The 11,911-nt window shown below is 37.1% G+C and overlaps 1 long non-coding RNA gene across 1 annotated transcript; it reads left to right on the forward strand.

Moving 5' to 3' along the window:
- Positions 1-758: 758 nt before the first annotated feature.
- LOC110674883 lies at positions 759-7,781 on the forward strand. The gene is made up of 3 exons (XR_002499264.1): positions 759-1,465; positions 6,226-6,333; positions 6,397-7,781. It is a non-coding gene; the product is annotated as an uncharacterized LOC110674883 (long non-coding RNA).
- Positions 7,782-11,911: the final 4,130 nt, after the last annotated feature.

Below are 11,911 nucleotides of genomic sequence, written 5' to 3' on the forward strand. Positions count from 1 at the left end.
GTGTTTAAAATAATTGATTAATCGCGAGTTGAAAAGGTTGCAACAATGTTGCGCCCTGTGATTGTCATGACAATTTTGCTTTGGATTTTGTCCTTATCCGCAACAGTTACAACAAACGGTTGTGAACGAGCTTACTTTGTTGTTTGTTTTTCGTCTATTTTGATGACAATTTGATTCACTGTCCATGGCGGAATCCGAACTGTTCATTGACAAAACATGAATTTTCATTGATGTAGACCATAATTCTGTTCAAACTGACCTTTTCAAAAAGTATACTGATAGAGGAAATCAAACTGATTGGACGATAGCTAGTAGCTTCTGTAGGATTTTTGTCTGGTTAGTACTGTGCGCGCTTTCAAACTGCATAGCAAGTTTTTGAGCTTTTTAGCAATTAGTTAGTAATAGTGTGTTTTCCTCTTTCAATGCCGGTATTGGCTCCTGAGGTTTTTTTTTTTCAAAATTTTAGGTGATTTCCAAAAGGGCTTAGAGCCAGGGTCCAAATGAGTAATTTTATTTTAAAAATTCAAATTTCTTCATTGTGAAAACCGTTTTTTAATGTCTTTCTGCAGATGCTGCCATATAATTTTCATAGCAGGATTGCGAGTGTGTTGAAATTGGCTTCTCCTCATGGATCATGAGTTTAAGATCATCGTCTATGAACACGGATTCGAATTTTACTGCGGATTTTGGTATTGCCTCTTGCTTCAACAATGGAATTAGTTACATTACATATATATATATATATATATATAAGTTAAGATCGAACCCTTACCGATCCTCAACAATCATCCATACACCAATCGCTTTATTGGTGTATCATCATTTTCATCATTCCCGGCAACAACAACAACAACGACGACGTCCACCACACCGACGACGATAGCCCAGCTAGTAGAACGGAAACAGTAGTCTAGCATCAGCATTTCATCACCTGACAACATAGGTAGCATTTACGTGGACAACCACCGAACGAGACCACTAAACGAAGCCACAGCCCTTTGGACCCGCGGCATCAGCAGTTCTTCCACAGCAACAGCATAAGCATTGCAGTAGGTAGTGAGGTTTGATCGTAATCAATAATTGAATAAAGGTTCAGTTCGTTTTAGGCAGTAGATCGAATAAGTTCTTTTTTTTTTAAACTTAGTCTGGGTGACACCCTTCTTCACTGGCGCAGTCGGCAGTTCTAGCGTGGAGTAGTTAAAGTGTAGTGAAAAGTGTTCTTATCCGAAATCATCGGCGGCTTACCGAAGAGCAAAGGAGGAAACACCTAAACTACAGATTCTAGTGCACCGGCGGTTCACCGAGACACCAAAATCATCTTTAACGAAGCTTCACACCTGCTAGAAGACATCGAACCATCCGAGGGAATATCGGACATCGAACCATCCGAGGGAATATCGGACAATCGAACCATCCGAGGGAATATCGGACAATTTAACCATCCGAGGGAACATCGGATAAAACCGTAAGTAGAATTAAGCTTTTTTATATAAGTGATTATCAGAGTGATTTAAGTGAATGATCAAAATAACAAAATATAAGAAAAAAATATCTATTACAGTGATAGAAAAATAATTAATTTAGCTTTTTTTATTTAAAACAAAAATCTTAGAAAACATAAATTCTCTTCACCTGTATTTTTTTTTTACCATTTTTTGAAAGGATTTTTTTTTAAATCCTAGAAAACATAAATTCTCTTCACCTGTATTTTTTCTTTTTTACCATTTTTTGAAAGGATTTTTTTTTATCAATTTTAACTTCAAGTGTGAAAAATGGCAAAGTTTGACGAGAACCGCGACTTGATCACTATCCAAGTCGGGGAGTTAGAAACCCAGATCAGAGAATTAATAGGCATAATGCAACAACGCGACTCTAGAATAGCAGAGTTGGAAGCGTTCGCTACGCACCAACAATCAATTGCAAAAGAAGCCGCTGTTGTTCAGCAACAAAACTCGGTAGAAGGCGCCTTGCGAGCCCTTCAGACCCCCCAAATTATCAGGATGTTGCCACCATTTGATGGTAACCCCATTAAGTTACACTCATTCATAAGATCTATTGATGATCTTATGCCTGAAATTTCAAAGGTCAAGAACACTCCAGCTTACACTGTATGGCTTCTTGCCATCAGATCCAAAATTATAGGAGACGCTGACAATGTTCTAGAATTTTATGGCACTAGCACAGACTGGGACGAAATTAAAAACAGTCTGATTACACACTACAGCGACAAAAGAGATGAAGTATCTCTCACAAAGGACCTGTTTAAAATTACACAAGCGGATAAGGAGATTGAAGATTTCTATAAGGAAATAACTTTTATGTTGTCCCTTATGGTAAATCAATTAAATTTAAACGAACACAACAGTGACGTAAGAGCCGCGAAAAATCTATTTTACCAGGAAATAGGCCTGAAAGTGTTTCTTGCAGGGCTCAATGAACCGGTAGGCACTGTCATCCGTGCTCAATGTCCCACATCGTTGAAAGACGCTTTAAGACGATGTATTGAAGAAAGAAACTTTTATTATCACAAACAAAAATCTTATACCCCACCTGTCCCTACTAGGAACAAATTTCAAAACAAATTTTCAAACCCATTTTCAAGATTTCAGCAAACTCCGGTAACACAAAATTCGTTTCCAAGTTACCCAATCCAAACTAATCCATTCCAACGCGTTGCACCAATCCAACGTCCACAACAACTACAGCACACCCCTCAACAGTTCTCTCCATTCCAACCTCAAGTACCATTTCAACGTACATTTTCTCCCAGTCAACCAAATCATTCTCAAAGACCACAACAACCTGGCCCATCCAATCCATTCAACCGAAATCCTAACCAATTTAGTAAACCTCCTTCCGGAACCTATCGTCCTCCAAAACCCACTCCAATGGAAATCGACCAGTCATTGAGAAGTTTAAAAGTAAATTATATGAATAGACCAAATTTTCATGAAGTAAATTGGACAGAACCAATCGATTACTACGGTCAATATAGTGAGCCATCTAACTGTTACCAATATGATGCAACTAATTATGAGCAAGTTAATATCAATAATAGTTCCGAAGAACAACCCGTTACTGAACCAGAGGGTGATACCTTAAATTTTCAGATGGAATTGCCCGAAACACCAGAAACATGATCAGTAATAATTTTCTACCCTATATAAAAATGAAAACTAAATTTGGCGAACTAAAGTTTTTAGTTGACACTGGTGCCAACAAGAACTACGTGGATCCTGACAAAATTAGTACATGTTTTCTGAAAAACTGTACACCTACAGGAGTCAAAAATATCAATGGGAAACACAACATTAACAAATGTGTTGAAATCGAAATGTTTAACCAACCACTAACCTTTTACGCTTTGAAATTCCATCCATACTTCGACGGACTGATTGGATACGAATCACTCAGAAATCTAAAAGCAGAAATTTTAACCTCATCTAATACTCTCAAACTCCCTACTACATCAGTTAACATGCTTCGAAAATACCCCGATTCATTTAGTCGCAATCTAAATGCATATGAAGAAATTCCATTACCTCTAAAAACGAATGTACCGAATGGCGACTTTTTCGTCGAACATCCACTTCCTCTAACAGACGAAGTAATGATTCTACCAGGACTCTACACAGCAAAAGACAACAAAGCTACAGTTCTTTTGAAAAATTGCTGTGAAGTTCCAGTGAAAATCAGCCCTAATCGACTCATTTTCTCTGAATTGAATAATTTTGAAGTAGTGCAAAAAGTTGAAAATTATGAACCTGGATACGTATTTGATAACACATCAATAGATCCTAGATTGAAAAATCAGCTTCGAATCGACCATTTAAACATAGAAGAGAAGCGAAAATTGATCAATTTGATTTCGAAATTTCCAAGTGTTTTCTATTTGGAAGGTGACAATCTAAGCTTTACGAACGTCATTAAACATAGAATAGAAACCAAAGACGATCTACCCGTTCATGCAAAAAGCTACAGGTACCCCTATTGTCATAAAGAGGAGGTACAAAAACAAGTTTCTAAGATGCTGTCTCAAGGCATCATACGTCCCAGCACGTCTCCTTGGTGCTCTCCAATTTGGATCGTACCAAAGAAATTAGATGCATCTGGACAACAGAAGTGGAGATTAGTAGTCGACTATAGAAAACTTAATGAAAAGACTATAGATGACAAATACCCACTACCCAACATAACCGAAATATTAGACAAACTAGGAAAATGCCAATATTTCACAACACTGGACCTAGCATCTGGCTTTCACCAGATCGAAGTTCACCCAGATGATATCCAGAAAACAGCCTTTTCCGTAGAACATGGATTATACGAATACTTAAGAATGCCATTTGGACTGAAAAATGCTCCAGCAACTTTTCAGCGTGTCATGGATCACGTACTCCGTGACCTAATTGGAAAATGTTGTCTTGTTTATATGGATGACATTATTATTTTTTCTGTTTCTCTTCAAGAACATATTGAAAATTTGACAAAAATATTTATGGCATTGGAAAAAGTAAACCTCAAAATACAGCTAGATAAAAGTGAATTCCTTAAGAAAGAAGTGGCATTTCTAGGCCATATTGTGACAGATAATGGCGTTAAACCAAATCCGAGCAAAATCGAAGCAATTCAAAATTGGCCTATCCCCAAAAACCAGAAAGAACTAAGAGGCTTTCTAGGAATTTTAGGATATTATCGTAGATTCGTTCGCGATTTCGCCAGAATAACAAAACCTCTCACTGCTCAACTGAGGAAAGGCGAACACGTAGAGCACACAGATACTTTTTTAAAAACATTCGTTGCATGCAAAAAACTTTTAACTCAAAGCGATATCCTTCAATATCCAGATTTCGAAAAACCATTCGTGCTAACCACAGATGCTAGTAATTTTGCTCTAGGTGCCGTTCTATCCCAAGGTGCTATTGGACAAGACAGACCCGTAGCATATGCGTCCAGAACATTGACGAAAACCGAAGAAAGATATTCAGCAATAGAAAAAGAATTATTAGCGATCGTATGGGCAACTCAATATTTTAGACCCTACCTTTTTGGTAGAAAATTTACATTATACACGGATCACCAACCTTTAACATACGCACTAAACCTCAAAACACCCAATACAAAACTAGTTAAATGGCGTCTACAGTTATTAGAATATGATTTTGAAATAAAACACCGACCCGGTAAGCAAAACGTTGTCGCTGATGCTCTATCGAGGATAACACATGATATCAACGTGAACGAAGATGATTCCGACTCAGACGACTGTTCAGTGCATTCTGCTGATACAGATGACTCTGAATTCATCAAATGTACAGAAAAACCAATAAATTTTTTTCACAACCAAATTATTTTAAAAATTGACCCTAACGAATCTGAGACATACGAAGAAATTTTCCCTCGTGTGTACCGAAGAACTATTACGAAAATAACATTTGGTGTACCACTTTTAATTCGAATTTTGAAAGAATACATGGATCCCAGACGATCAAACTGCATTATGTGTCCTGAAAACGTGATACAATCCTTACAAATTGTATACAAAAACTATTTTAGTAGATGCAAAACTTTCAAACTCTGCATATCACAAAAAATTCTCATTGATCTACCAAACTTAGAAGATCAAAACTCAATTATCGAGGATACCCACGAAACAGCTCACAGAGGTATTCGTGAAAATCTGGAGGAGATAAAAAGGAGATTCTTTTTTCCTAATATGAAAAGGAAAGTTAGGAAGTACATCATCCTATGTGATACTTGTAATAAAGCAAAATACGAGAGAAAACCTAACAAAATTAAATTTGGTGAAACCCCTATACCGAAACAACCCATTGAAATTATTCACATAGATATCTACATCGCTCAACCAAATTTGTTTTTATCTGTAGTAGACAAGTTCACAAGGTATGGAACATTAATCCCAATAAAATCAAGATCAATTGCGGATATACGAAAGGCGATAATAAAATACATAACACTGTACGGCACTCCAAGCTTGATTGTCTCGGATAACGAACCAGCAATTAAGTCCATCGAAATTCGAGGACTACTCTCAGATCTCAACATACAACAATATTTTACTCCTTCGAACCACAGTCAAACAAACGGAATAGTCGAAAGATTTCATTCGACAATAACCGAAATTTTTAACGCTAATAAACACAAATACGGTGAAGTGTCAAACAAAGAAAAATTTTTAATCGCATGTTCTTTATACAATAACAGCATCCATACAGCTACCAACATGAAACCACGTGAAATTTTATATGCAGCCAAAAATGGACAGGAGAGACCGATAGAAATGGAACGCCTTGTTGAACTTCGTGACAAGTTGTACGACGAAGTTCAAGTACAACTAACCAAAACACAAAACTCACAGAATCTGTACCACAACAGGAAGCGAGAGGATCCGCCAAAACTAAAACAAAACGAATTGGCATATAACCGCATCCAAGGAGTGAAGTCGAAAATTAAGGACCGCTACCAACAAGTGCGAGTACGATCTAACCGGAAACACACGTACAAAGATATCCTAAGTCGAAAATTGCATAAAGAAAAACTGCGACGAATCCGAAAGTAACACCACAGAATCTCTAATGTGTTTTTTCATTTGTTTTCTCTTTTTAGATGACGTTTATTTGGAATATCCTGATAACAACCACATTCCTTACTCAGCTATCCCAACCACAATCCATCCACGTCATTAATCTCAAACAAAACCCCGGTCTTTTAACCATAGAAACTGGCAACAGTTTTATAAAAATAGGCAATCACAGATTGTTTCATATCCTAGAACTGGATAATTACGAACCTATTTTTAGAAAATTGCTTGCTAATATCCAAGGAATACGGACATTCTCAAATTTTACTGATATGTTTGAAATCTTAGAATCGAAATATGGAACCGTTCACAGTTTATTCAATAATCTTCGGCCAAAGCAAAGAAATAAAAGAGGATTATTTAATTTTCTCGGAACTGGAATAAAAAGAATTACAGGAAATATGGACCATAACGACTATGAACAAATTTCGAAAAATATTTTTGAACTGCAGATCAAGAACAAAAGACTTATTAACGAAAACAACGAACAGCTTAAAATTAATCTACAACTCCAAAATAGAATCAATTCCATTATCAACCGTTTAAATCAACAACAGAGTGAAATAACTAAAAACATTATATCAGCTAGATTTGAAAACGAAACCAACAAAAAACTTTAAATTATTTAGAGAAATTTTGAAAATCAATTACAACTTAGACAACCTTAAATCACATTTAGAAGACATTTTTGAATCAATTCAGTTAGCAAGAACTAACATTATTCCCAAACAAATACTTTCAATTGAAGAGTTAGGATTTGTTTCAGATATATTAGAAGAACAAAACATTAGGACGAACAGTTTAGATCAAATTTATGAATATTTAGAATTGTCAGCATTTTATAACCATTCAAAACTAATATTTGTTGTGTCAATTCCAAAAATAGAAAAAGCTATGTACACACATTTTTTCCTAGAACCTCTTCCAGTAGTAGATAAAATTTTAAAACTTCCTGCTAATGCTGCTTTGCAAAGCGACAACAGAACATATTTCATCAAGAAGGATTGCCTGCGAATCGAAAGGACAAGACTGTGCAATCTAAGCAGCCTAGAGGACATTACCGGCGACCTATGCTACTCAAACCTACTAAGAGGACTATCAGGAAACTGTACTTTCGTAAAATGCTATCAATCAACGGAGATCAAAGCGATCATGGACAATTACCTTGTCGCTAAAAACATCAATAACACAGAAATCGAATCGAATTGTGGTCTTTCAAAACGAAACTTATCTGGAACGTATTTGATAGAGTTCCACAATTGCTCTGTCATAATAAATGGCACCAAGTTCTCAAATGTCGAAGCAAACAAATCAGAACCGACATTTGTTATGCCATTAGATGGTTTACATATCAATGAACAGACCCTGGAAATCCAGAATAATATAGAAGAAATTCACATCCATAATAGACATCGGATTGAAGCATTAACTAAGGAACACAAAATTCAGACATACACATCTCTAAGTATGTCGACCGTATGTTTTCTCCTAAGTATCGTTGCAGGTCTTTCATGGATTTCGAGAAAACGCAGACAGATATCTCTTCATATTGGAGCATCCATGGAGTCTAAAAGCAAACCAGAAATTAAACCTGAGACCAGTACAATTCGGGACGAATCGTCTCCAAAAGGGGGAGTAGTTAAGATCGAACCCTTACCGATCCTCAACAATCATCCATACACCAATCGCTTTATTGGTGTATCATCATTTTCATCATTCCCGGCAACAACAACAACAACGACGACGTCCACCACACCGACGACGATAGCCCAGCTAGTAGAACGGAAACAGTAGTCTAGCATCAGCATTTCATCACCTGACAACATAGGTAGCATTTACGTGGACAACCACCGAACGAGACCACTAAACGAAGCCACAGCCCTTTGGACCCGCGGCATCAGCAGTTCTTCCACAGCAACAGCATAAGCATTGCAGTAGGTAGTGAGGTTTGATCGTAATCAATAATTGAATAAAGGTTCAGTTCGTTTTAGGCAGTAGATCGAATAAGTTCTTTTTTTTTAAACTTAGTCTGGGTGACACCCTTCTTCACTTATATATATATATATATATATATATATATATATATATATATATATATATATATATATATATATATATATATATATATTATATATCGGTTTGAAAATAATTGAAAGTGGAGCTGATAGGATTGAGAATCACTTCATGGAATATTTGAAATGTTGCAGAGACATGATCAGAATTGAGTTGGTGGCAAAAGTGACTAGAGTCGGTAAAGAACAAGTCAATCGTAGAAGGGTTTCTAGAAGATGAAACACAAGTACAGCTATCAGGGTATTGAATTTAGAAATATCATGAAGAGTACCAATCAAATAAAATTCTACCGTTGGAATTACTTTTTCGAATTATTCCACGAGCGATGTTTGGCATTAAAGTCACCAATGACAAAATAATTGACTTATTGCGAGTCCATTTTCATAAGTCAGTTTGGCGCAAATTAACTTGCTGCCCAGAGCATCGAAAAGGCAAATAAGCACCTTAGAAAGTATATTTACCAAGCTGTGTTTCAACAGAAACACCTAAAAATTCAAAAACTTTTGTTTGAATTGCGAAAAAGTGGATGTTTTATACGCCTATGAATGATGAATGCAACTTCCCCACATCAATTATTATTATTATATTTATTATCGAGACTTTCAGCCGGAGGCTGGTTCGTCTCCAAGGCTCATCAAGTCGAAGATTACGACTAACCAAAAATTTTGGATTTCTTTTCAGATTGGATCCAGGTTTTAAATAAGTTTCGGTAATAACTGTTATATGCACGTTAATAGCTGTAAGAAAATTAAACAGCTCGTCCTCTTTACCATTCAGAGAACGAGCATTCCAATTTAAAAAATTTAAATTATTATTTGGATCCATTAGAAAAACGTAATCCAATAACAATTTGATTTGTAAATTTTACACTTACTTGGACTGCTTAAGTCATAGTGGTGGCTTTGGAAATTGCATCAATCATTAGATTCAATTGTTCAGTTAGAAAATTAAAATAAGAGGCAGACATATCACTTGAAGTGGGTACATCTGATGATTTCCCATTGGAATTTTCGGTAGACGAAGAAACGGAGTAGGAGTTACCTGTGACGGTAGAGTTTTTACCATTTGATTTGAAACAAGTAGAATGGGTACTCATAGGGGTGGGTACGAATAGGGGAGGAGTTCAAATTACTTGCAATAATATAAGCAAAGAATTTTCCGTGGGTAGATACATTCGAACGGCTACCCGACGGATTAAAATTAGCTTGTGAATGAGCATGATTATGATCTTCCTGATGGGTATGATTCCTAATCAAGCGATCGTTAACTGAAAAATGAGTATTGTTAGGCAAATTTTGGAAACGACCGTTATCGTAACGGATATTATCTTTCATCTGCCTGGCTCGAGCCTCAATGACTCTCTTGCGTGAAGGGCAATTCCAATAATTTGACTTATGATTAGCACCGCAATTAGAACATATAAACTTGGTTGTATCTTCCTTCACTGGACAGACGTCCTTAGCGTGAGAAGAACCTCCACAAATCATGCCCTTAGCATCCATGCGACAATTTTTTGTACCATGACCCCACTTTTGGCACCGACGGCACTGAGTGGGGTTCTGGTAATTTCCTCCAGGTTTCTGGAAATGTTCCCACGTCACACGGACATCGAACATAAGTTTTGCTTTTTCTAAAGCTTTAATATTATTTAGTTCAATTTTGTTAAAGTGAACTAAATAATATTCTTGAGAAAGCCCTTTCCGAACAATGCCAGATTGGCCTGGAGAAAATCCAAGTAAATCATTTATTCCATTTTTAATCTCTTCAGGTGACTTATAGTCACTTGAAAGACCTTTCAAGGCGACTTTGAACAAACGTTCAGTTTTGTCGTCATAAGTAAAAAATGTGCTTCTTCTCTTCAAGATGTTTGAGAAGAAGTTCACGATCTTTAATAGTTTCCGGCAAAACGCGACATTCTCCTTTCTTTGCGATTTGGAAGGAAACCTTGATTCCCCTAATGGAGTTCAAGATCTCCTGCCTAAATCCCCCAAATTCGGAACAACTGACCACGATAGGCGGCATTCTTTGCTTCCTCACTTGAATCAAAGAGCCTGGGCTAGAGGCTGCTTCGATTTGGTGTTCGGAAAATTTGTCTAGAGCATCGAACTTTAGTGACAGTTTTAAATCCAACTTTTTTGGAAGGAAGTTGTGAATTCAGAGATTCACCCTTTCTTTTGTTTGTTGTTGATACCATGTTTAGTGAATAAACAGAAGAAGACGTGACCTTCGAGAGGTTTTTTTTTTCCAAGACGGTGTCCAAGAAGTATTACCACCGCTAGCTTTCGCCAACCGACTTTCAACTTCCAAAAGCAAAAAGAATTCGTGTACGCACAGCACGAAGGTACGATGCGCACTATATGATTCTGGTATTACGCTGGACAAATAAAGATCTTGAGAACTCTGAAAAAAACCTCTTATCGTAATTTTCAGATATCTCCATGAATACTGAACCGATTTGTATGATTTTTCAGAGTAGCTCCTTGTTACCTGGCATTGTATAGTACACATTTTATTTTTGATAATTTGACCAAAAACGAAATGGCCAGCGATAACATTTTTTATCAAGTTTTTTATGAAGAATGTCGGTCCCCGGTCGGTTGTTCAACATAGCGTTAGAAGGAGCGATAAGGAGAGCTTGCGTGCATAGGAATGGCACTATTATCACACGTTCGTATATGCTCCTTGGTTTTGCGGACGATATCGACATAATCGGGATTGATTGCCGAGCCGTGGAAGAGGCATACGTGCCTTTTAAAAGGGAGACAACGCGAATTGGGCTCATTATCAATACCACGAAGACATGGTCGCTGGTAGACATCGTGGACCCATAGGTGATGTTGGTAGTGAGGTGGTGATAGGTGGTGATATTTTTGAAGTAGTTGAAGAATTTGTGTACCTTGGGACTCTAGTAACTTGCGATAATGATGTTACCCGCGAGGTTAAAAGGCGTATTGCAGCTGCGAGTCGGGCTTTTTACGGACTTCGTAATCAGCTAAAGTCCCGCAGCTTACAGACGAAGACCAAACTCGTGTTGTACAAGACTCTAATTCTTCCGGTAGCTCTGTACGGCCACGAATCTTGGACTTTGAAAGAGGTCGACCGGAGAGCTTTTGGGGTCTTTGAACGTAAAGTGCTGCGAACAATACTCGGCGGTAAATTGGACAATGGCATCTGGCGGCGTCGCATGAATCACGAGTTATACCAAGTCTATAATGAAATGGATATTGTTAAGCGTAT

The sequence above is a fragment of the Aedes aegypti genome, chromosome 1 (assembly GCF_002204515.2).
Source record: "Aedes aegypti strain LVP_AGWG chromosome 1, AaegL5.0 Primary Assembly, whole genome shotgun sequence".
NCBI classification, from domain to species: Eukaryota; Metazoa; Arthropoda; class Insecta; order Diptera; family Culicidae; genus Aedes; species Aedes aegypti.